General features: G+C 45.1%; 1 protein-coding gene across 3 annotated transcripts in view; it reads right to left on the reverse strand.

Annotated features, from left to right (window-relative positions):
* Skap1 (src kinase associated phosphoprotein 1) overlaps nucleotides 1–21,713 on the reverse strand; it is a 301,849-nt gene that overhangs the window by 58,494 nt on the left and 221,642 nt on the right. The window lies entirely within an intron of this gene.

A 21,713-nucleotide genomic window follows, 5' to 3' on the forward strand; every position in this document is an offset into this window, starting at 1 on the left:
GGTTTCTCTGTATAGCCTTGACTGTCTTGGAACTCACTCTATAGACCAGGCTGGTCTCGAACTCACAGAGATCTGTTTGCCTCTGCCTTCTGAGTGCTGGGATTAAAGGTGTGCGCCAACACAGCTGACTTAGATTGGTACCCTTTTCTGGCCTCTGTAGGTACCTGAACGCATACCTACATACCTACCCACACATACATACATACACATAATTAAAAATAAATCTCTAAAAACAAACAAACCAAATCTGCGTAACAAAATGAGGTGGGGCCACATTTGAATCAAGTGGGCCACTGTATGATGTCTCCAAACTTAAGGGTGGAACCAGTTTTTCTGCCTGTCAGTCATTTTTGGACCTGGCCATAGCTAACGTCTACTCAGCAGGGACTAGGAAGTAGGGCTTCGCTCAGAGCTTTACTTGCTTTTTGTTATTAAAAAAAAAAAACAAAAAACAAAAACATTTTGGGCTGAACTGTAGCTCAGTGGTAGAGTGTTTGCCTAGCATGTGTGAGCTCTAAGCTCAGTTCCCAGCACTCTCAAAACACAGAAAAACCAAGCCACAGTTAAGATGGCCATTTTGCCTCTAAGCTATTTCAAGGATAGTTTTTAAACTATGGGCTGGAGCGATGGCTCTGCGGTTTAGAGCGCTCACTGCTTTTGTTCTGGGTCCCAGTACTCACATGGCGGCTCCCAGACTGCAACTCCGATCCCAAGGTCTCTGATGCCCTCTTCTGGCCTCTGACGGTAGCAGGCCCTTATGGGGTGCACATCCATACATGCATGCACACCCTCATACACATAAAAAATGAAAATCTTACAAAACCCACAAACATTGATTGGAGGTTGGAGAGATGGCATGGTGGTTAAGAGCGTGGGCTGCTCTCACAGACCGCTGCAGTCTGCTTCCCAGCACCCAGTTCGGCAGCTTTCAACTGCCTATAACGTCAGATCCAGGGGGATCCAATGCCTCTGGCCTCCACATGCACCTGCACTCACAGGTGTACACACACACACACACACACACACACACACACACACACACACACCCCTAAACAATAAACCAGGAGTCTTTTATCCCCCGCTTTATGTGATTGACTTTTTATTCGATTGACTTGTTGTCAACTTCCTTGTTCACAGAATCTTTCCTTCCATCCTTTCTTCTCTCTCTCTTTCCCTTCATCCCTCTCTCTCGGCTTCTCCTTCTTTGTTTTTGAGACAGGGTCTCACTCTATAGCCCTGGATGGTCTGGAACTCACCATGGAGACCAGGCTGCCATCCTCGGCAACCGTTTTCATTTGTAGGAATTTACAGTTAGTAAACTCTGTGTTGGGTATACATCCTTTCAGATGGGTCTTGGGGTACATGTCTGAGATGAACCACAGCAAATGAAAGTTCATTTTTCTAGGGTTTTTCTACTCCCCCCTCCGCTGTTGAGTCCCCCGAAAACACCCTCCAAGAACTGGTTGCTGATTCTCTTCAGGTGGGAGGTCAAGTGAAGTGAGGACCTGCCGGCAACAGGGAACCTCTGAAGGAGGTTTTTCTCTGAAATACCGTTCTGAAAATTGCTCCTGGAGGTCTCAAATTCAAACGAAAGACAAGGGATGAGAGAGATCCCCCAAGCCATGTTTCTACAAGTTTCTTCTTCTTTTTTAAGGTCTTGTTAAACTTAGAGAGTTTCTTGTTAAAGTCTGAATCATAAAAGACATGTTAAGAGTCTTATTAGAATTCAAACCTCCTTTTTTAAATGCAAATCTAAATGCCATTTTATGGAACATTTATAATTATGAAAATGGAAAGACATCGCCTCGTGTGCAGGGAGAGTCTGTGTGTATGAATATTACATTAATGTGCCCACACCAGCTCACTGATCCTGCTGGCAGGAGCGTAAAAAATGCTTGAGTGAAACTTTTATTTAGATGCTAAGACTCCAGGCCCCAGCGGGGTGACAGAGACAGCCCCTGTGAGTTGCCATCAGAGACAGAGCTTGAATTGAATTACCCAGGGGGGAGGAAGTAGTGATGAGCGCCGCTTCGCTTATTTAATTTCATTTACTTTCAGTACATTATCAGCATGAGGCTGTTCTGTCCCCACCAAGTGAAACCCAAGAACACCACCACCAAGAAAACAAAGGCAGACTGCAGCAGAGACAGCTGAACTCCAAGTCACTAATTCCAGGCCTGCAGGGATGGCACCATCCCACTCCTCTCCCTCAGGGCAGACTCAGCTTGCTAAAATCCGGGCCCTTGAATGAGTCGCTGAATTTCTTGCTTGTTCACCAACAAGATCCCGAAGAGCCATGCGGTTTGGGGATGATTTTTATACGCTACGCTTTTGTATGGAAGCAGTTAGATGTGTTGTGTTGCTTTCTTACACATAAGAGGGTCTTTATATTTGTGAAATATCTCACTTAAGATTCCCTGATGCACTGTAGGGTGGGGGAAATGGGATTGTAGAAGAAATTAAGAATGCTTGTGCAAGTCCTGTAAGTCTCTATGTGATTGACTGTCCAGGCATGGCTGTGAGTGAGTCCAATGTCAGTTGTTCTCCATGTAGAGCTGACGCTAAGCTCAGCCTCGTTAGCTCACTGAACTGTCAGCCCAGTGCTCCCAGGACTGGAAGCCATTGTGTCCCTGTTACCGTCTCCTCTTTTGGAGTTGTCCAGGGCCCGGATCAAGAACTGGCAACCCGGGAATGCTCATGGTTAGGGAGGTGAGGCAGGAGACTTCTGTACCAGAGTCCACACCCACTGTCCAACAAATGGCTCTGGGCCATATAGAGACTGTAAATGTTTTCCATGGTGATGGGAAAAATAGGAAGAAGCCACAAACAACTGTGTAAGTTGCTATTCAAAAGGCAAAAGCATGGATAGTTAAGTATAAAATTGTAAAAAAGAGACACTTTTTTTTTGTCTATTACCTGAATGGAAGCTACCACCATCATAATGAAAAATCTAGAAACTGTTTCAATTTATTGATAACAAATGGTCCTCTTGCATAAACCTGTGCATGTATCACAATGTATCAGCACAAAACAGAATTTCATTAGTGCCACAATCGCCCTCCACCACTACACTTAACTAAATCTCTCTGAGCAACCCATATAAAGAAAAGATTCACTTAGCTAAAGGATGTTCAGCCATAAAGATAAGATCAACAGAGACATGTGCTACTCAGAAGTGATGGCCGTCCAACTTCCATGGCCAATGAAGATAAAAGAAATCCTCAGACATCCTTCTCTCTTCATCCAGATCCTTTTAAACCCTGCATCCCACCCAGAAACCAACTCTGCCATAAAAAAATGACAGGGTAGAACTCCATCCCTCAGCGCTAACTGCGACTCTTCAGTCAGCCACTCAGGGCAACAATGGGACCTTTGGAGTGTGATACATTTCCATAAAGCAGTCAATAAAACAGACATGGGAGCTTACGTGCGTCACGGCCTATTTAACCAGCTGGGTTCTAGCCCACCGAGAAAAGGGAATTGGAGAAATCAGTTGGCAATACACAGCACAAGGCTGTGTACACAGGAGACCACCCGGTTCCCCTGAGAAAATGCTGCAGCCCTTGGAGACCAAACCAGGTGCCCACTAACTACTACCATAGGCAGTGGGTGTGGCCTTCTGCTAACTCAACCTGAAAAGACCAATGATTTTGAAAGAAAGTGTGTGTGTGTGTGTGTGTGTGTTTGTGTGTCTGTGTGTGTATCTGTGTATGTGTCTGTGTGTGTGTCTGTGTGTGTGTGTGTGTGTGTGTGTGTGAATTTCCAGTTCTCTGACAACTTAAATTGTGGACTTCTCTCATCACTCTTCTTTCTTTTAATTCAAGTTCAACTGTCTTGAAAAGAAACCAAATCCACCCAAGCCTGAAGACCACTAGCTACCAGCGATGGCTTTCAGGGTGGACGGCATTGGGGGTCTGGCTAGTGAAACTAGAGAAAATCTGGTGTTTGAAGGCTGGGAAGGGTCAGGTTCCATCTCAATTCCAACTCACTATCTGGAGGCATCTGTCTGTCCATTGAGCAAAAACACATACTTTCTTTTTAAAAAATATTAAACTAAAAATTTATATCTATATGTATGTACTTACGTGTACACACACACACACACACACACACACACACACACACACACACACACACACACACACACACACACGGGCATATATTTTGTAGGAACCCCCAGTGGCCAGCAGAGGGCACTAGATCCCTCTGGAAATGAGTTAACAGGCAGTTGTGAGCTGCTGGGAACTAAATACGGCTCCTCTGGAAGAACAGCCAGTACTCTGCTGAGCCATCTCTCCAGCCCCTGTGGCCTTGTCTTCTAAGTTCCTTACTCCTTGTTTTTAGTCTCTTGCTTTTCTGGGTTAACTTTCCCCCCTTATTCTCAAGTTTCGGGAACCAGCCGACGGTAGTCTATCCGTGGTAGCTGTCAACAACCGCGCAACTCCTGATGCTGACAGAGAAGCTGCCTTGGAGGCTCTTCTTCTGTTTCTCTGTGGTACACTCATGTAATGTCTCACCTTCTGCGGTCCTGCTGATATCCACTTGGGTTCCACTCAACCCACCAGTCTTTCTGCTTTGCTCACTAAGGGATTTGGGTAAACACACGAAAGGCGAAAAAGTCTAAATTGTTACCAGTTGACTTTGGATGTAAAGGTTTCAAAGACAGAGAGAGCCCTCGATAGACCGCTTTAAACTGGACAGATGTGTTTGTGGAGACAAAGCCCGGCCCAGATGGAAGGCAGGAAGTGGACACAGCCCAGCTAATCAAGCTCATCTCCACGGGGACGAAGCCAGGCAACAGAGCAAGGTGACAGATTTAGACACAAAGGTGACATGGCGCACTTACTATTCACCAAAGACAACATTCAGAAAATCCTTCTTCTTTCTCTCTTTCTCTCTCTCTCTCTCTTTCTTTCTTTCTTTTTTTTTTTTTGAGTCTTGTGATGTAGTGAGAGCTAACCTAGTCCTTGTGATCCTCCTGTCTCAGCCTCCTGAATGCTGAGATTACAGGTGTGTGCTACCATGTGCCTTTTAGGGACTGTATTTTAAGAAATATAAGCTTAGTAATACTTTTTGGCGTACTTCAGTGGTCTGTAAGGTGTCAGGTTGTTTTGCCCTCCACTCACGCTCAATCTACGAAGTCCACAGACATAGAACAAAATAGAAGTTTCAGATCCGGCACTAGGGCACACAAGCTAAGATTGGAGGAATATTATCAGAGGAGCAACATGGAATGCTCAAAAAACCCTCTGTGGTCACGAAGGTTTGTAAGGCCTCCCTGCTGGCTGTGAGGGGCACCCTTACAGAGCGATAGCCCAGGAAAGCAAAGGGCTCATTTGGGAATTTTGGGCACAGTTTGGTCTAGGAAGAGATCTTAGTTTAAAAAGATTATTGATGAGCCAAACATACACATTGATCTCTTTTTGTGGAATATTCCATCAACAGCGAGAAGACCTGAGGTGTTCTGTAGAAATGAGGAATATTTAGAGGGTGAAGAACCTTTTTATTCTTACAGAAAAAACACAGAAGGGTCCTGCAGTCTCTGGGGATGCCCCCTTTCACATCTTCCCTTCCCATAGGATTTGTACCCACGTGCAAGTATTAGACAGAGCGCCTCTAGCTCAAGGTGTGCTACCCTTGACACACCTTAGGCAGACGGCTAAGTAGGTGGTAATATTCAGCTTCCTCCAGCAGGTGTGAGCAGTTCATCTTAAAGGATGGATAACTTAATGTAACTGTTGCTTCTCATTCATGGCATCCTGGTGCATTCTGATTAGTCGAAGGGCATGGATTTTGAATCATTTTAGAATAAGAACAGATTTGAAGTTTCTCTAGAATAATGTCGCTCATTTGCATTCTGATATGCTTTTGAAGGAGAAGAGTCAATTAAAGGAAGCCATGATTTATCTTAGTTATGCTGCAGCCTGTAGTCACTAAACAAACCTTCCCTTTCATAATTGATGCAGTCAAGGGTTTCCAAAGCACTTTATTTCTCCGGGAACAAAACAAAACAACAACAACAACTGGTTCCTTCAGAACTGCTGTGGATCCACAGAAGTGAGCTGAACATGTGAATGCCAGAAAGACATTGGTTATGGCATGGAAAAAAGCCATAGAATCTACACCATGCAAACCAGGACTATTCTGATGTCTATAATGCAGCACCCACAACTTCATTCTTCTTCTTCTTCTTCTTCTTCTTCTTCTTCTTTTTTCTTTTTTTTTTCTTCTTTTTTTTTTTTTTTTTTTTTTTTTTTTTTTCTTTCTTCCTCTCCTCCTCCTCTTCCTCCTTCTCCTTCTTGAGACAGGGTTTCTCTGTGTAGCTCTGGAGCCTTTCCTGGAACTTGCTTTGTAGACCAGACTGGCCTCGAACTCACAGAGATCCGCCTGCCTCTGCCTCCCGAGTGCTGGTATTAAAGGTGTGCGCCACCATCGCCCGGCTCCACAACTTCATTTTTGTCTCAGGAATCCAACCTTATTTTGTGTTATGGTTTGAGTTTGAAATGTTCCTCATAGGCTCATGGGTCTGTATACTTTATCTCCAGATGGTGGCACTGTTTGGGGGGGGGAGATTATGAACCTTTAGAAAAGGGAGCTGGATGGCAGATTAGATGCCCCAGGGTGGGCCTTTGGGGGTGATAGGCCAGCCTCATTTCTGGTTTGGCTTTCCACTTCCCTTGCCCAGGGTACCCACACTGCCATGAACTCTGCCCTGCATTCCCCACCGTGATGATGTACACTTCTGAGACTGTGAGTCCAGATGCCTCACTCCCTTAAGTTGTTATGCTCGGTATCATAGTAGTAAGAAAAGCAGCTCGGTAACTATGGAACCACAAATGACCTGAAGTCTCTTGAGAAGTTAAACCCCAGTAAGTGAAGACGGTAAAGAGTAGAGAGGGGTCTTGGTACTGATCCACACTACAATCCTCCCAACGGCCTTGTCCTTCTAAAAAGGAGGAAGAACAGATTTAGAAATGTCCAGTTGTCTTTTTACAAGCCTTATGGTACATTTTCACCCCATCCTGAGGCTGGGTACCATCATGCACACATCACTGGAGAGCCTATTTTTTTTTTTTTTTGTTTGCTTTTTGTGTTATTGAGACAGGGTCTCTCTGTGTAGCCTTGGCCGTCCTAGAATTTACGATGTAGACCAGACTGGTCTTGAACTCACATAGATCCTCCTATCTCTGCCTCCCGAATGCTGGGATTTAAGGTGTGCACACTACGTCCGACTTGAGAGCCTATCTTTAATAACAGATGACAAAATTTCATTTCCAAATCCATTTCTATACTACTCCACCGAACTATGCGGACATGGAGAACACGGGGGTGCACTTCTGTGGCAAAGCTTGTGCTTAGCAGGCATGATGCTTTGGGTTCCATTTCCAGCACAAAACAGAACCCCTAAAATCCCCCACTATCAACAACAACAGGAAAGGCAAAAACCTACAAATGTAGAAAAGGAAACACAAAGGTAAGTGTTTCACCCGGGTCTGGCATCTCAGGTTGGCCTGCATTGGAGCTCTTCCCACTCAAGCGCCCGGATTACAGGTACACAGCGGGATTACCCGCTGCTTCTGGCTCCCAATTCACCCTTTAACTGGCCCACCTCCTACCCATTCAACACATGGTGGCCAGAAGTTGTCTGGCTAAAACTTGATCTAGTCTCGTCACATCACATCCCTGTTTAAAGCCCCCGGGATTCTCTATTGCCTACAAAAACACCTCCGCATACAAACAGCTCCAAACATCCGGTTGTACACAACCTTCCGGTTTCATCTCTCCGAACCTTCCACCTCCCAGCATTTTGGGGACAATGAATACCAATCTCTGCTTTCAGGAGCCTGTCCCAGGCACTTTACACCATCTAACCTTGGCTCATACTGCTTTGACTGTTCGACATTTCGTCTCTCTCGGCATTTCATTTCCTGAGCAGGAAGACCCCGTTCAAATGGGAATCTGTGTCGCTTTCTCTGTGTTCTCCACGTAGAGTCACACACTCCTGTTCTGGGCTCTCATATAATTTTCCCGCAGTGAAGTTTTATGTGACAGTCCGGGCTTCCAGGGACCATGAACTTTACTGTAACATTCTCTATGATTACATCTTTGCTTAGTTTTATACGAGGCCTGGGTTACATGTAAAGTCTGTCGTATACCTTGAACAGGATACAGAAAAGGTACTGTTCCCAGGGAAAAAGAATGTAGCTGTAGGCCAAGACAGCAGGCACGAGAGAGGAGGATGAACACAGACAGATCTTGTATTCAAGGGAAGAGAGCTGGCGCCATGCTGGAGAGGGCGTGAATGAAGCATTCGTGCCTAGAGTGTGACAAAGATTCTCGTATTAAGGGGGACACGCCAGGGCTTACGCAACAACTCTCTCGAGAAGGAGGGGAAGGGATGTTGGTGAGGGAACTTGGACCCTGTAAAAACCAGAGACTCACCACAAGGTGTACTCTAATTACACCTTGTCGGCTCGATGGAAGATTAAGAAGGATCCTTCTCTAGAGCACACAGAAACTCAAGGAGCCCCATGCTATTTACTTTCTCGAAGCCTAAAGAAAAGCAGCCGGTGGGAAATGTGTCCCTTTGATAGAGGGCAGCGTAAGTCATTATTTACACACCTGTTTCTCTCCGTATCCCCAGGGGTCTGGTATACACACAGTAGGTGTCGGATACATTTCTGCTAAACTGAACCGCAAACTACTTCTTGCCTAAAGGGACTCTGGGTCTAAGAAGGCAATATGGGGGTGAATATTTGCTAGATAAATCATTTTCAAGCTACAAGTAGTAATTTTTGTTCTGCGCTATATTTACTACTTTAATTTAGGGGTTGGAAATGTGAAACAGGAAAGTTAAAAAAAAAAAAGGAAAAGAAAGGACACAGAGGAGCAGAGAGGAAGTAGGGAAGGGGCCAAGGAGCAGAGAGGAAGTGGGGGGCAAGGAGCAGAGAGGAAGTAGGGAGGGCAAGGAGCAGAGAGGAAGTAGGGGAGCAGAGGAGCAGAGAGAAGTAGGGAGGGGCAAGGAGCAGAGAGGAAGTGGGGGGGCAAGGAGCAGAGAGGAAGTAGGGGAGGGGCCAAGGAGCAGAGAGGAAGTGGGGGGGCAAGGAGCAGAGAGGAAGTAGGGGAGGGGCCAAGGAGCAGAGAGGAAGTAGGGGAGGGGTTGAAGTCATGAGGCGCACAGTGCTGTGAGTGACGAGGGCAAAGGCTTCTGGGGAAGACTAGAGAGAATGCTGAGAGCTTTAAGAGGAGACAAGGTTGTTGTTGTTGTTTTTTCCCACGACAGGGTTTCTCTGTGTAGCCCTGGCTGTCCTGGATCTCGCTCTGTAGACAGAGCTGACCTCGAACTCACAGAGATCCGCCTGCCTCTGCCTCCCGAGTGCTGGGATTAAAGGCGTGCGCCACCACCATCAGGCCTAAGTAAGTTTCTTCCTTCCCTCCCTCCCTCCCTCCCTTCCTCCCTCCCCACCCCTCTCTCTTTCTTACTTTCCAAATATTTTAAATTATGTGCATGTGTGTGACTATGGGTGTGCACATGTGAGCACAGCCATCCAGAGAAGGCAGAGGCATCAGATCTCTGGAGCTAGAGTTACAGGTGTCTGTGAGCCCCTGACATGGGTGCTGGGAAATCGAACTTGGGTCCCCCATAGACGCAGTATGCACCCCTAACCGCTGAGCCATCTTGCCAGCCCCAGGAAGTATATTTCTGAGTCCTGTTTCAGAGCCTGACTGGGGCACCAGTGCTCTTCATCTCAGACCTTATCTGTCTCCAGGAAGGCATCATGGGATGGTATTCAGAGGAAGTTGGATTTCAGTGAGGACAATGTCAACTGTGAACGAACTAATACCTGAGCAAATGATTACTCTTGAGAGAGCAGATGTTGATAGTGACCCAGGGCTGTACATGTTGAGTGGCCGAGGACCTGGCCTTCTGTAATGTGCCCCAATCCTGTTCTTTTATGTCCTCTGGGAAGTAGCTTTTTTTTAAAAATTTGAACTTCAGGTACGTTACTTAACACCCTGTGTGCAAGCATTCTAGGTGAGTCTGAGCACTCATAGCATAGGCTAAAGATGCTGGAGTCTGTGTCCTTATACTTCAAAACGAAAACTTTCGAGAAGAACCGTGATTTTGTCTTCTCCATGTCTCACCAGTAAAAGATAATCGTCAGATCACGGCACGGAGAAAACTTTTTTTAAGCAGACAAAGCGGAAAATAAAGAGGAGTCAGGAACTAATTATCGTGATTCTCTAGAGGGTATTTCAGGGTGGGTGATCTAACGAGAGCTCTCACACCCCATCAGGAAAAACTTGATGGGAAAGCAATGATCTTCACAATGTGGCTTTGACCTGGTATGTATCATTTACTGGACCAAAGGCTGCTCCCCAACCAGACCTCACGGCAGCCAGCTCCTTGAGTTTTTATTATTATTATTTTTTTGTCAGCTCTGAAGATGAACCTTTAGGGGTGAAAAGCATCAAAATCAACTCGCTGTTTATTAAACTTAGCAATGGGAGACTTAAAATCATTCTTGATTCTTCTGTCAAAACTCAAGCAAGTTGTAAGTTGAGCTTTTTGAGGAAAAGAATTAGGGTGAGAAGATATGGGTGATGTTCAAGACCCCAAAGTTTCCAACCAAACCACCCAATCTGTAGTTTGCAAAATAAAAACAGAAAATCTCCATATCTATTTGTGCAGCTCATTAACTAAGGGCTCACAACCAGCAAATGGGGAAGGGGGACCAAAAGGGAAAACCATCCCCAAAACTTCAGGACCAAATACAGGTGGAAAGTTACCACAGAGATGCATTCTTTCCCTAGGATCTAAACCAGTGCCTCTCAGCCTTCCCAGGGCCGCGACCCTTTAACACACTTCCTCATGTTGTGCTGACCCCCAACCATAACACTATTTTCATTGCTGCTTCATAACTGTGATTCTGCTACTGCTAAGAATCATGATGTAAATGTCTGGGTTGTGACCCACAGGTTGAGAATTACTGATCTCAACAAAGACCTGCCCTGTTCTGGGACACTGCAGTTGGGTGTGTCTGTCTGTCTGTCTGTCTGTTTTTATTGCCTGTTTAGTAGGCAGTGTGTCCAGATGAGGGGAAGCATCTTTTTGTCAGGCCGTGTGGGAGAGAGAAAGAGCGCCCGTCTCCCCACTGAGCATTATGGACATTACGGCAGGCACTCGACCTGCTCTGGTCCCTGGGACAGCGTGATTTACAGCGTGAAAAGGGAGGCCTAAATCACCAAGCAACGAAAACATTGAAGTTAGTGCATGACAAGTGAGGAATTTATTACTATTAACTCCAATAAACAGTTATAAAACACTCGTCCTTTCCTGTCTGTGCACAGGGACACGGACCCTGGACTTCATTAAGCTCAACTTTCTCTTCTTCTTCACTAGACCGGTCATGTGTGTTGGAACCAACCACCATTTATTGTTAAGTGGACTGGTTCATTTTCCAGGACTATGGGAAGCTGAAGGCACATCCATTTTGCTGCACGGCACTTGGTATAGACGGATGAAATAGCAAAGTTTAAAAGACGTGCAGCTTGGTATCGCTCTGTGAGTTTATTTAAAACTCTCTAAAATATATGTCTGACTAGAGCAGGGTTGCTCTTCCCAGCAGCCCGTCTCACAAGCAGGTAGATAAGTAATAATGCCTGGCGAGGTGGGCGGCATATTAGATGCCAGCTCATGTCAGCTGTGTTTAGCTGAATAATTTTTCCCTAGCTATTGTTTGGTACAGCACCTTGGAAGTGTGAGCTGGAAATCCATTTCCTTCCAACGTTTTCTCTGTCACAGGGGCACACCGGTTTATTACCCGTAGGTTGTTCATGAACAAAAGAGCCTGCACATATTGGACCGCTAAGGTAGAATGGCTCAGGATTCATTTGTTTGGGCATGAAAAAAAAAAAAAAAAAAAAAAAGAAAAGAAAAAAGAAAGAACTAAAATGTCTTTCTGGAAAAGCCAACTGTAACTGTGGAATTGCCTGGGTGTTACAGAACAGCTAGGCAAGGCCGCAGGAAGTTCAGGCTTCCCTGATCAAACAGTTCCAACAGTCATGTGATGGTGGTAGTCGTCTTGTATGTTTGGGTGACAGATATGGGTGTGGAAAGTGCCCACATCTCTGGTGCCTTCTTGGTTCTGACAGGGTCAGAGAGGCCTCCCTAGTCCAGCTTCCAGAAGCTGAAACCCAAACCCTGGCACAGTTGACAAGAAAAACTGAAACATCGATTCAGGCTTTCCAAAGTCTCAAACTCAGTGTTTCTGTACACAAACTTGTTACACAAACATTCGACTTAACATATAACAGTGTAGTCATAGCTCTGGTCTGGAGTTCACACGAAGAGCTGGGGTTGGTGGTACTCACTTGTAATCCCAGCACTCAGAAGGCTGAGGCAAGATAAGGGCAAGTTTGAGGCCAGTCTGAACTACAATAGTGAGACTTTGCCTTAAAGGAAAATTAAGATGAAGAATGCTTTAAATCTAAATTTCCCAGTCTAAATTCCATTTTAAACTTTAAAAAAAAAAAATAATGCATAGATATGGCTCTGTGTGTTTGTGCATGTGAGTATAGTGTCCACAGAGGCCAGAAGAGGGCGCTGGATACCCTGGAGCTGGAGTTACAGGGGCTGTGAGTCACTGGACCTGGGATTTGGGAGTTAAACTAGTACATGCTCTTAACCACTGAGCCATTCTCCAGCCCCAAGTATCATTTTTTTTTTAAAAATCTTATCCTAACCCCTGCCTCTGCTAAGCATTGCTACTAACACGATACTGCTAAATGGATACACAATGCATCCTTGTGCCCAGGAGTTGACCAGGATGTCCAGCTTCTGAGATGGGATCAGAGAAGAGGTGAAGATCTGGACTACCTCCCTGCAATAAGGCTTGGAACAGCCGGCTCTCTCATGGACACAACTGTGCAGACTGCTGAACTGCAGCATGATCTAAGGAGCCGACAACACTTCCGGGGAAGAGCCTTCCAAATACCCTCTCACCACATACTCTTGCCTTTCTATAAGGAGGAACTCTCAGATGGAGCAGTTCAGGCCTCTCAGGCAGTGATAAAGCAAACAACCCAGGCACTTGCTTTGCAAATGGGGAAACTACCACCCAGGCAGCGAGGTGAGCCAGCTTGACTTATCCGAGGCGATGCAAGGTACCGGACGGTGCAGCGAAAAGAGAAGTTAAGTTTCCTGACTCCAGCACATCAGTCATCTGCCTCTCTTGTCCCCCAAGACTCCTTCTCCAATGCGGACACAGAAAGTTTGGTTTCTGAGGGAGGTCTCAGATCTTATGACATGTGGTGGAGAGTGAGAAGCCGTATTGAAAACGGGTGAGTTAGGTAAGAGTCCATGCTCTGAACACTGGGGCTCCTGGCTTCGTTTTGCTGCAAGACTTCAAGATCCTTGGTAATGATGCAAAATAGCAGCCCTAGAAATTTCATCGATCCTTTTCTGGGGAGGAAAAAAAGGTGTTTGGCTTCAGAGAAGAGATACTGAGGAGGTGTGGGAGACTCCCAGGAAAGCTGGCTGGGGGCTCCCGTCATTGTAAGTTTTTAGACTCTAAATGAAGGTGTTTGGTTGAAAATCTGCTCTGACACACAGATATTTCTATTTGCCTTCCAGCACACACTTTTGTTTTTGGCCCTGGTGGGGATTAAATCCAGGTTTCTGAACATACTGGACAAGCAATTCAGTTTGAAATATGAGTGGCCATATAAGATCACTGGAGATGCACAGAGAGGTTTCCAATATAAAAGAAAAAACTAAAATGTACAACAAAACAAAAGAAATATGAGGAAATGGTTAATTTGGGGTACAGAAAAGAGAATTTAAAAAGCAAACAAACAAGCCATCATTTATATTCCCAGAGGGAGGAAGAGATTCTGGAACCATTAAGAAGGATGCTTAATATGAAGCAATTAGAGACCAAGGAAAGACAGTTGGAAATTAAGATAATGGCAGCTAGGGTTAAAACAAAATACATTGGCCAGTTGAAAGATAAAGTTGAGGAAATCTTACATTGGGCAAAAAAAGTAAGAAAAGGAAAATAGGAAGACTGACTAAGTAAAACACAGAAAACAGGGAAGGAATAATGAAAGGAACAATAAAATATCCAGAAATGAAAGACAAGAATTTTGCAGTGTAAGTGTCCTCCGTGAACGCGGACTCACACTCTGGCAATCACTGTGAAATTTCAGGATACAGGGATGAGAGACTATTCTAAGAGATCCCAAATTATAGGGACAAATAGGTTCTACACCAAGAACCAACACCATGAACTTATGTACAACTCCACTGGATGCTAGAAGCCAAGAAAGTGACACTTCCCAAAGTCTGAGAGGAAATTCAGGTCAAGGACAAATGCAGAGCACAGAGTTTTTCAGACACGCAGAGTCTCCAGAAACAGCCTCCCATCTCCAGCTCGTCTCCTGATGCCAGCGAATGAGGGAAGTTAGACTGGATCCAGAAGACAGGACCAACGGAGGAAAGGGACAGAAGGGAGTGAATATGTAACTACATCCGTTAGGGTTGGGGACAGCAGCCAGCCTAGCACTGGCAGGACAGTGGTCTCTAAGGGAGACCCCCGGGAACAAAACAGAACCGAGGGCTCACCTGATGTGGTTGATCATGAAGAAAACAGGAGGCAGATACTCTGCTCTGTCTTAAAGACTGGTGAGAACTAGGGATGGCAACTTTGAAAGGCAGCCAAAGGGAATGGCCGAAACATTCGCCAGCTCTAGGAAAACCGGGAGCAAATAAGTGAATAAACAAGTCTATTTTGTAATTTTTTTTTTTTGAGACAGGGTCTCTCTATGCAGCCCTGGCTGTCATGGAACTTGCTGTATAGATAAGGTTAGCCTCAAACTCACAGAGATCCCCCTGCCTCTGCCTCCCAAGTGCTGGATGAATAGTTATGGAAACAAAATTTAACTACCCAATTTTAAATGACTCGATGGTAAGTATTTACATATTAAAATAATGTGAATACTGAATAGTGACTAATAAAAAGTTCTGACGTCATCGTACTGGGAAGACAGGGAGAGAGAGGACTGTCGGGGTTAGTGCTGCACCCTCCAGTTTCAAAACTGTAGATAACATCTGAGATCAACAAATCAAAGAAGAGCTGGAGAAAAATGTTATTTAGAATGTGGAAGGTACATAGCAGTTTAATAGACTTGGAGAAGAGCGATCTGAGAAGCAGGAAAGATCAGAAAGGCAAAGTAAAGAAAAGGAAAAAAAAAAAAAAAAAAAAAAAAAAAAAAAAAAAGAATGGAAGAAAGCAAAGATGAAAGAAGAAGAAAAAAAAGAAAGGAAGGAAGGAAAGAAAGAAAGAAAGAAAGAGAAAGAAAGAAAGGCACACCTCCAGAGGGCAGAACTACAGGTCTGGGAGGGATAGCTGCTTACAGTGTCAAGTTAAAAAAAAAACAAACACAAAAAACTACGTACCAGGGGGAGGGCTGGAGGGACAGTTCAGCAGTTAAGAGAACATGCTGTTCTTACAGAGGACACAGGTTCAGTTCCCAGTACCCACCTGGCAGCTCACTACCACCTGTAACTCCAGTTCTAGGGTATCTGATGCCCCCTTCTGGCCTCTGCAGGCACTGCACATACGCAGTGCATATACATACATGCAGGTAAAACACTCATATGCATCAAACAAAATTTAACAACAGAATAGACTCCAGGATATAATGGGCCAGCAAGATGACTCAGAGAGGGTAAAGGTGTTTGCTATCACACCTGATGGGCTGAGATCGAATCCCCAGGACCCACACACATGATGAAAGGGCAGAACTGAAATCTGTAAATTGTCTTCTGACCCCTGTAGCGGGCAGCTGTTCCAGCTTTGACCTGGAAGTACTACCCCCATTGAGGCTTCCGGTAACTGTCATGCCTATGAGGCAGGGTCTGGACAGGAGCCGTTAAGACCTGAGATCCGGATGGGCTGGCTTTCTTGGTTCCTGGATCCTGGACGCTGGAGGTAGACCGAGCAGAGTTCTCCAGAGAACACCGCCGGACTGTACTTCACCTCTCCCAGACCCTGTAACCTATCTCTTCACTTGTAAGTTACCCCACAAAATAAACCTCCCTTTTAACTACATGGAGTTGCCTTAATACTTCCACCAATACAGCACCCATACATGCATTGTGGCATGGGTCCCCACACGTACACACAAAATAAATAAATCAATATCTGTAAGAAAAAAAAAACCAACTGTAACCAATGCAGTTACATATTTACATAACAATACAGAATAACCCAAAGATTAAAAACTTTACAGCTATTTTATTGTAAAGTCTTACATCTACATATTGTATAATGATGTCCGCTCTGAATGGCTGATTATAGAAAATTCCTAAGCTTAATAAGTGGTGAAGGAATCCATAGGAGGAAGAAGAAATCCAGTGTAGCACAAGAAAAGAACAATTTTATCAAAAACACGCACGTGAAGATCTGCCTGAATTAGGCATCACTTAAACTATACTTTAATAAGCTGGGGGAGGCTCCATGCAGTCTTAAGACTCATTTGCTGTTCTGATACTGTGCTTGGTATCATAGGTCTAATTTGCTTAAGTCCTTCCTCCATCGTAAGTGGACTCATGAAAACAGGAGGCCTCTCTCCACTGGAGGTCTGCTTTATTTCACAAGTAATAAAAAAGGCACGGGAGTCCTCTGAGGTCAGAAGCCCAGGGGTATAAGCTTGGGTTGCAATTTACAGAATGTTATTGTATTGCTGGGCATAACAAGAATTGGAAAAAAGCACCTGTAGATCAAATCAAATCAAGGAAAATTTATTTGGAACCTACCACATGAGAGGGGTTGTGCCAGAGAGCAAAGAATTCCTTGGGTGTCCTGGAAAAATAACTCCAGATCAGGGCAAAGATAGAGAGCACAGGCATGATTTGAATTGATAGGGTTGGAGAGATGTAAGGCCATAAAACAGGACACCTGTTGTTCTGAGTTTCTGTTCAGAGCTTTGCCTTTTTAAAATACAATCAGCAACAAATAACCATTATTTCTGACATATATTACACTTTACATTGGTAGGTGGAAATCGTGTTTTAAGAACAGGAAATGAAGGAAAGCCAAAACCAACAGCATGTAATTTTTCAAGTGGAAACAATGGCAATGTGAAGATATATGGGCGTCGGACCCAGTCGTGGAGGAAGGGGACTGTGTGCTCTTACTTCTGATGGTGTCATGTCTGTGACCTCCACCATTTGAGATGCTTTCATTCCACCTTGCCCAGGGGACCTGTGAGCACCCGAGAAGGGATGAAAGATGCCTATGCCTGACCTGACCTTTACATTGTCTGACGGCTGAAGGTATAAATCAGCTTTCCCCTGGAAGACCCGAGTGTCAGAAGCTTGTGTGAATACTGGAAATATTAAACGATGTCCCCAAGGGTTTGACTGTTAACTGTTTTCTCCTGTAACCGGGAGAGCTGTTCACAGGGAGGATGCTTTCCTGCAGGGGCCTCACTTTGGATATAAAATGAAGTATGAAACTCCAACAATGTCTTGTCACTTTGGAAAGAAAATAAACAATTATTGGAGGCTGCACTTTGTGTCCACGGCTTCTATTTCATTCATCTTTCTGCCTGATCCAGGAGAGCAGCTCACACGCCCAAAGGTATGAGAAGGTATTCATTATAGAACCTTATGAAGAGCGCAATCAATCTGTGATGATTATAAACAAATGCTTCGGACAAATCAGTGTCTTTGACATTGGCAAGAACAAAAGGTAGTCCTTTTATCCTCCTCAACAGAGGAAGTGCATTGATGATTAGAACTGAGGGGCTGAGGATTAGAATCGAGGGCAGGTGCTTGGGGGCTAGGGCTCCATGTTTAGATAATCTCTGAGTCCTAGGACTTGCCTTATCATCTCTCAGATTCTTTCTGCAAGATTGAAAAACAGAACAGAACTATGGACTCTTAAATTTCCTAATACACTTAATCCTTTCCTTTACCTTGGTACAGAGAATAGTCACCTATAATAAGAAAAATGGTCATCTTTTTCCTGAATGTGTGTCTGTCTGTTGTGTGCTTTTGTATGGTATGTGCATGTATATGTGCACACACACACACAGAGGCCAGGGGTTGGCACTGGGGTTTCTCTTAGAGTTTCTATTGCTGTGAAGAGGCACCACGACCACAGCAACCCCCCCCCTTTTTTTGTTTTTTTTTTTTGAGACAGGGTTCCTTTGTGTATCCCTGGCTGTCCCGGAACTCACTCTGTAGACCAGGCTGGCCTCAAACTCACAGATCCACCTGCCTCTGTGTCCCGAGTGCTGGGATTAAAGGTGTGCACCACCACCACCACTGAGCTGACCACAGCAACTCTTATAAAGGAAAACATTTAATTAGGTCTAGCTTAAAGTTCAGAAGTTTAGTGCATTATTATCATGGTGAGAAGCATGGCAGCATGCCGGCAGACATGGTGCTGGAGAAGGAGCTGAGAGATCTACATCTTGGTCTGCAGGCAGCAGGAAGTGGTCTGTGTGCCACACACTGAGCATAGCTTGAACACAGGAGAACTCAAAGCCCACCCCCACAGTAACACACTTCCTCCAACAAGGCCACACCCACTCCAACAAAGCCACACCTCCTAATAGTGCCACTCCCTATGGGAGCCATTTTCTTTCAAACCACCACAGTGTTGTCTTAGGGTTACTATTGCTGTGATGAAACATCATGACCAAAACCAAGTTTTGTGTGTGTGTGTGTGTGTGTGTGTGTGTGTGTGTGTGTAGCGGGGGAGGGTTTCTTTGGCTTACACTTCTACATCTGTAGTCCATCACTGAAGGAAGTCAGGACGGGAACTCATACAGACTAGGGACCTGGAGGCAGCAGATGCAATTGCAGAGGCCGTGGAGGGATGCTGCTTACTGCCTTACTCCCTATGGCTTGCTCAGAGCCTGTTTTCTTATAGAACCCAGGACCGCCAGCACAGTGGTGACACCATCCACGATGGGCTGGGCCCTCCGCTGTCAATCACTAAATTAAGATAATGTCCTACAGGCTTGCCTGCAGCCTGCTCTTATGGGGGGTATTTTGGCAACTGAGGCTCCTTCCTCTCTGATGACTAGCTTGTGTCAAGTTGACAAAACCAGCTAGCACAGGTGTCTTCTTTTATCTTAGTTTTTTGAGACAGGGTCTCTCACTGAACTTGGAGCACGTAGATTTGGCTGGGTTGGCTGGGCTGGCTGGGCAGTGAGTCCTAGAGATCCTCTTGTTGCCCTTTGTACCCCCATCCTCCCCTGCCCAGGGGCTATAGGCATATGTCACCACTGTCTGGCTTTTATGTGGGGATGGGGGATCCAAACTCAGTTCTTATTCACATCAAAGGCACCTTATTGATTAAGCCATCTCCCCAGTCCCATTTTCCTCTCTGAGTCTCACCATGTAGCCCAGGCTAGACTGGAATTCATGATCCTCCTGCCTCAAACTCCCAAGTGTTGGGATTATAGCTGCATCCCATCACAGTAGATAATAGGACAAATAATGTTTATCCTTCACATTAACCTTTCCACATCTCTCAGTCTTTACCTCTCCCCTTTCTATCAGATTTGAAGTAATTCTGCACAAATACAATCTCTTAGAAACTGTCCTGTGTGTTTGAACAGAGCCTTAACATTTATAGGGTACTTTTAAACTTCTTATTTGAGTTATCCATATAACACATTAAATATTTATTTTTATTTTATGTGTATGAGTATTTTGCCTGCATGTATATCTGTGCCCCACATAAGTGCCTGGTTCCTGCAGAGGTCAGAAGAGGGTGTTAGATCCCCTGGAACTGGAGTTACATTAGGTTGGGAGCCACCATGTGGGTGCTGGGAACTGGGCCTGGGTCTTCTAGAAGAGCAGCCAGTGCTCTTAACTGAGCAGTCTCTAGGCCCCTACTTTGAGTTTTTTTTTTTAAGTTATTTTATTTTTTTTAATAACAGTGAGATAGGTCTATATAGAAGCAGGAAGGTTGAACACAAGTAAAAAAATAACAGCTTACACGGTTGAGAAGAAAAGCCAGTGAAATATTAAGGATTACATAAGACGAGGTGGAGTCTTAATCACCCAAGTCTGTAAAAGATGGCCAGATGTGCGAGATTATCGATCAGCCTGGCTGCATGGGCTGTAATAGGGGATTGATTGCTCACTGGCCCTTTGTTCTGGCTTCCAAGGTCACGTTCCAGGTATGACACACACGCAGTGGCGTGGTGCACCTTTTCACACACACCCACTCGCCATTTACTGTGGCTGAATCAGGGGTGACCGGTGCTGCCTTTTCCGACTAGAGAAAACGGCAGGGCTGAGGCTGATTCCCGACAGGAAGGGAAGGAAAAGGAGGTCTTTTTTCCCCCTGCTCCCACACCGCTGCGGAAGTCTGCAAAATCTTCCAAAACAGGCTCAAGTGGTTTTGTTGTTGTTGTTTTGTAAGTAGAATTGGGGTGCTTAAATGGTATGTGTCTGAAGGAACTAATAAAGGGTCCCTCTTCCAAAATACATTCTCAACTGACTTCCTTAATTCCTGAAATTCCACCATTAGGAGCCCATTCCCTCAGATGAAGGCACGTTCCCTGTTGGCTACAGATGCTCTGGGAGAGGCAGGCATTAAAAGAAGCATTCTCCTCCACAGCGTTTTAATGAATCACCACACCCCAGATCACTGCAAAAGGGAGGCATCTCTCTGAGGAACAAGGCACAGACACTTGGAATCACGCAGTAGATCCCTGAGCAGAGATACGTGGCGGAAATATGTCCCACTGACTCACTCTCATCCAGGAGGTGGGTGAGGGTGATAACTCTGAAACATGGAGCTACTTTTCGTTAACAGCACCCCAGGGTGGTGGTTCTCAACTATGGGTACACACCAGAACTTCTTGCCAAGCTTTTTTTTTTTTTTAAGAACATGGACACCTGATCAGTTGGCATGCTTATTCTTACCAAGTTCTGTACTTGGCTCTGATGCTCATCTCGGGCTGAGAGCCGCCGCCTCAAAGCAAAATTTGCTTGTTAGATCCTTGTCAACCTGAGGGTTTGCTGGTCGACCTTAGTGAAAGGGACCAGGTGAAAGCTTGGAAACGTGGACACCAGACTAAACAGTGAGTGATACCAGAGGCATCACAGGGGAAGTAACTGAGGATGACCTGAGAAAGGACGGAGACAACTTGTTCAAACTGCCCAGGACTAACATTACCAAAGCATGCAGAGTATCACTTAAGGAATGCCAGGGAAATGACTATTACTTTATAACTCTGGCTTATGGCATCTGTTCAAATGGCCAAAGAAGGCCCTTGTCATCCGCTCTCCATCCCGTTCTTGACTCTTCTCCAACTCTGACCCTGTTTAGCTGCACTTTGGTTATTCCCCACAGGGAACTGTTACCAGGTAGATTAGGTTAAGGTTAGTTTAACTAGTGTTATAGATAGATAGATAGTCCTATTGAAAACCGTGGGTACAGATTATAATTTCCCCCATGTGTAAAAAGACTGAATGGAGGGAGCCTGGGGGTGGAGGGCAGTCTCTATTTTGTCTCTGCCATCTTTAAAGATTTATTTTATGTGTATGAATGTTTTGCCTTTATGTATATATGTGCACCAAGTGCATGCCTGGTGCCCACGGAAGTCAGAAGAGGGTATTGGATCCCCTGGAGCTAGAGTTACAGATGGTTGTGAGCCACCATGTGGGTACTGGGAAC

Source organism: Peromyscus leucopus, chromosome 8b, assembly GCF_004664715.2.
Source record: "Peromyscus leucopus breed LL Stock chromosome 8b, UCI_PerLeu_2.1, whole genome shotgun sequence".
In the NCBI taxonomy this organism is placed as follows: Eukaryota; Metazoa; Chordata; class Mammalia; order Rodentia; family Cricetidae; genus Peromyscus; species Peromyscus leucopus.